Consider the following 5,158-nt stretch of genomic DNA (forward strand, 5'->3'; position numbering starts at 1 on the left):
ATATTCCTCATTTTGATATACCTTGTGTGTCTCAGGAAGTTAATTGTTATGTGGATACTGACCTTGCTTTAGAGGTATGCATTAATTATAATGCCACCATTCTAAGTCAAAAATGAGTGGGTAGAAAGGGTGAAATTAATGAATGACCTAGAGATAGAAATTTTCTTTATTTGCCAAAAAAAAGCTATAAACTTCGTTTGTTTAAATAAAATTTAATTCAAGACCATGTTTTTTATTTTACCATTGTGCAGTTTCTAAAGTATTTACAAATGCTTATCTATTTGACTATGATAATCTATTCTGCTTTCGAAGTTGGATTCATTTTGTAATGCAAATTTAGCATGTGAACATGATGTTTTGATTTAAAAATATATAGAAAGCCTTGTGCCAGTGGCCCCTGCCTATAATCCTAGCTATCTTGGAGGCTGAAATTGGGATGATAGCAGTATAAGGCCAGCCTGAGAAAACAGTTTGCAAGATCCTATCTCCAAATAACCAGAGCAAAATGGACTGAAGGTGTAGCTCAAGTGGTAGAGTGGTGAGTTAGCCAATACCAACCATCAGAGTAGGGATTCATGCAGATGGTTCAATGTCTTCAGAAGAAGTGTTGTGCAGAGTTTCCTCTGTACCATCTTATCTGACAGTCTCTGTACTTCTCAGGGAAGACCTATGAGATCAGTGAGGAAGGGAATCTGCATTCCCACCTCACAGATGGGCCTGATGTTCACAAATGCACATGCCTTGTCCCAAGCAGAACTTAAAAGTGATAGAGGCTGGGAATGGAACTTGGCATTATTATTCTAAATCTCTCAGGATTTATAAAATTCATAGGAAATTGATCTACTTCTAAAAGTCAAGGAATGAAAGCCATGGTTTTAGTAAATAAAAATGCCTCACAACATAAATATAATAAAAATGATACAAGCAAACCCAAAATACTCAAATCAGAAAACTGTCCAGAAAATGTCCTTAGTATTCTGCATTTCACCGCTCTACTCACTAATTAGAATGTATGAATTATTATTTTATACTTATTTTATATTTGCCCATCAATAAATGGAAAGGCATAAGCTTGATCTATAGAAATTACTACTGCTAATGGTGTTTCTTTGCTCAAGGTCAGCAACAAATTTTTACATTTAACAACTAGTTTAATCCACATCAGTGATGTTTTGTAAGCACCCATATGTATAGCCCAAAACAAAGTCTGCTTCATTTTTAGAGTAATAAAATTCTTTTTAAAATTAAATCTCATAGTTTTAACTTTTTAAAAAATTAATTAAAAAATTTTAAATGTACTTTGTAAAAGTTAAAAGCTACAAGTCTGGGAAAGAGGCAATTTACCTGATTTATTTAGAAATATAAGCTCTATCTTTTTGTATGGTTTTTCAAAGGGAAGGTAACCAACTCGGGATGTTACATGCACTACATAGAGTTACCCTGGTTTTTTGATTGTATGTTTGCTTTTGTTGTTCTTATGTGAATGGCAGTAAAGAAATTATCAGAGAAAATCTAATTCTACTGACGTTTTAAGAATTGAGAGTTATATAGAAGCCATGGTATTCTACTAGACAGTGTACAAGGAAAGGGATATTTCACATTACTGAGAAAGCTTGGACTGTTCACTCTATAAAAGAAAATGGTCATCCTAGTTTAAAAACAGGGAAAAACATTTGCTGATTATTCTTTGAATTCATATAACCAGAATTTTTTCTAACCATGTTGTGATTATTGTTTAGGATTAATTTTGGGATGATCATAGCCAGGTGCACTGTGGTTGAAGGATTATGAAGTCAGACATTAAAAAGGGGTTTTGATGTCTATATTTTTTACCTCTTCAACACCCAATCTTTATTCACCTCCTCTCTACATACCTCTTTACACTGAATTCTTATACTACACACACACACACACACACACACACACACACACACACACACACACACACAAAGAAATCTCGATTCTTGTATTTGATGAAATGATTTGTCACATCAACTATTTGCTATGGGACCCTGCTTCATCTTTCTATAAGCACAAGATAATAGATAGTTCCAGTTTTTGAGTTTCATTCTCTTCCAAGCATCTACTTTCTCAATTAAAAAACCGTGAAAAATTTCAAGTTCTCTTTTCAAGAAATGGCAGCTCTTAGCTTGAGCCAATCATCTTCCTACTACAACATTGGTGCAATAGGCTTCCTCTTTCCCAAAGAAAGATTACCTTGAACATGAAAAGTAATGCAACAAAAACCCTTAGATGGATGTATATATAAGCCAGGAATGAAGCACATTGAAATTTCGAAGTGGAAATGTTGACTCATATTTTGTGTTTAATGAAGTAAAATTAATAAACAGAAATTAACAAAATATAATAAAGAGTTATATACTTCAAATCAGGTGAATAACAGTTTCTAATGGACTTTTTATTTAAGGAATTTTATGATTCTAAATAAAATATTAAACTCTCTGAGTTTCAGTATTCTCTTCACATAATAAATATAATTCTGAAATAGAGTATGTATTAGTTTAACAATGCAAGGTAAACAAACTGACCTAAGTGTTTAATACAAAGTATTCATAACTACAAGGTGGGTTACATATAATAGTCTTTGTGTAAATATCTGAATCATGAAAAATTGAAATTAAAAAATTACATTCTTGCCCAGTGGAGAATGGAAAGACAGGAGAAAAATCAACTGCTTGACTCACACTTAAAGTAACTTCAAGTTAAAGAATTTTCTTGTCTAATATTACTTTAATTATTGACAGAGCCATTCATTATTTTCTTTTATCAAGACCATAATGACAGTGAATAAGAAGGAAAACAATAGCTCCCTAATTGTTATTTTTGAACAGGGTAAATGGGAAGAGGAGAAATTGTGAATGGTATAGAAACAGAGAAAACTTACTAAAAAAACACTGAAAACATGACAATGCCCAAATTTCCCTCCACACAATAAGATAGGTATTAGATAAGAAAGCTGTCATTAAAGTTCTATTAATTAAACACACAGTTTCTCCCTAACTACAGGCACAGAGAGATTTGGCATTTGATCAAAACTTAATTCTGTTCAGGGTTTTCCTCAGAACAAGTCTAACATCTTTGTTCCTCAAACTCTAAATTAAGGGGTTCATCATGGGAACCACAATGGTTTAAAGGACAGATGAGATTTTCCCTTCATCCATAGACCCAGTTGTGGAGGGCTTGAGATATATAAATGCACTTTATCCAAAGAACAGAGAAATAGCAATTATATGGGACTTGCAAGTGCTAAAGTCTTTGGACCTGCCTTCAGTTGACCTTATTTTGAGGATACTGGAAAGAATAAAACCATAAGAGATAAAGACAGTAAGACTGGGCACAATTATGTTGATGTCTGCTATAATGAAAATCTCCACCTCATTGACATAGGTGCTGGTGCATGAGAGCTGGAGCAATGGGAGGACATCACAGAAATAGTGGTTGATGGTGTTTGAATGACAGAAAATCAGTCTCAGGATGCATCCAGTGTGGACCATGGCTCCAGCAAATGCCACCAAGTATGAACCAAGTATAAGGTAGGAACAAACTTTAGGGGACAAGGCAGTGTTACACAAAAGTAGATTACATAGCAATCACAAGCCATGGAGGTCAGCACACAGCATTCAGAAATGTTAAAAAAAAAAAAGTGAAGCTGAGTCATACATCTCATGTGGGAGATAATATTCTTGCTTAACATGAAGTTCATTAGCATGTTGGGTGCAATCACAGAAGAATAACAGAGGTCTATGGAGGACAAGTTAGAAAAGAAAAAAGTACATGGGGTGTGAAGGTTAGAATTCAGCACAATTAGAATTATCAAACCTGAGTTTACCAATGCAGTGACTACATACATTACTAGAAACAGGAAGAATAATGGTATTTGGACGTCAGGATGATCTGTTAACCCCACCAAAATGAGTGCATTCATGAACGAATCATTTGTAGAACCCATTGTTTTGTTAGAGAATCTGTGCAAACAGGAAAAATAGTGACATTAGAGGAAAACCAAGATCTTCCAACAATATCTTCTTCCACAAGTGTACTAATCTGCTGGGAATGTCTGAAACTAACCAACAGGAATCCAGAGAATCTAGATTTAATGTTACCAGGATTCAGAGTGATATTGTCTTTTACTTTTTTTGAGTCTTGAAAGGAAAGACTCAAGATGCTTTCATATTGAGTGAAGAACAATCACAAGTTAAGTTACAGAACCAATGCAGTGACTAATGATGGAGGGAAAAGAACTGTACCAGTATAGCATTGTCTTTCTCTAATCTCATCCTATCTTCATTGCTTCAGTCCTCCCTTCACAAGAAAAATTGGAGTCAAAAGTCTTAGCTTCTTGATGCTGACTTCTAATATAGGTTAGACTGGTAGAGTTGGAAACATGAACAGTTTCTAAATTAAAATAAAAGTAGCAGAGACTAGGAATCATTAAATTATTCTCTAGCATCACTGAAAAAACATAAATCTAGAGAAATATGAAATATGTGCCTGGAAAGAGAAATTCAGAGTTAGATAATATAGTCAGACATCCATCGATTCTCTAAACACTCTTTTTTCCCTTTCAAAGAGATTCTCCTACCAATTTCACTTGAGTTTTAGGATTACACAAAATAGAAAGGAAGTTACATATCTTTGACCCCTGATCCTCTGTTCACAAGCTGAGGACTCTGTGATAAAGATAATAAGGAAGATAAATGAATACTGCATGACCACTTCTATATGTGCAATCTGAAAGAGTTAAACTCACATCAGCAAAGTGTAGGATGTTGGTTGACAGTAAAAGTGGAAGAGAAAATGTGACGACATTGGCCAAAGGGTAAAAAGTCTTAATTCTGCCGTAAGATTCACTTTTAGAAATCTAATGTGTGGAGATTCCAAGATGTCAGTTAGAGGGAGGAAGCAGAAAGTGTGCTTCCTAAAATAAAATCTTGGAGAGATGCTGGAGATACACCTTACAGGAAAAAACACTGAGAAGAGGCAAAACTTTGACTCCTCCACACCCCCAGCCCATGCACAGCATTCCCACTTCACGTTAAATGGAGAAACCAGGAGGGCTTCTGTTCCACCTCCAGATGCCAGTGCCCAGATGACTTGGGAAGAAGAGGACCACAAGGTGAGCTAAGCAGTATGCAGT

The 5,158-nt window shown here is 34.9% G+C and overlaps 1 pseudogene; it reads right to left on the reverse strand.

Annotated features, from left to right (window-relative positions):
- Positions 1-3,050: 3,050 nt before the first annotated feature.
- On the reverse strand, positions 3,051-4,065 carry LOC109677243 (olfactory receptor 8B3-like; annotated as a pseudogene).
- Between the last annotated feature and the right edge of the window lie 1,093 nt (positions 4,066-5,158).

Source organism: Castor canadensis, chromosome 2 (assembly GCF_047511655.1).
Source record: "Castor canadensis chromosome 2, mCasCan1.hap1v2, whole genome shotgun sequence".
Taxonomy (NCBI): domain Eukaryota; kingdom Metazoa; phylum Chordata; class Mammalia; order Rodentia; family Castoridae; genus Castor; species Castor canadensis.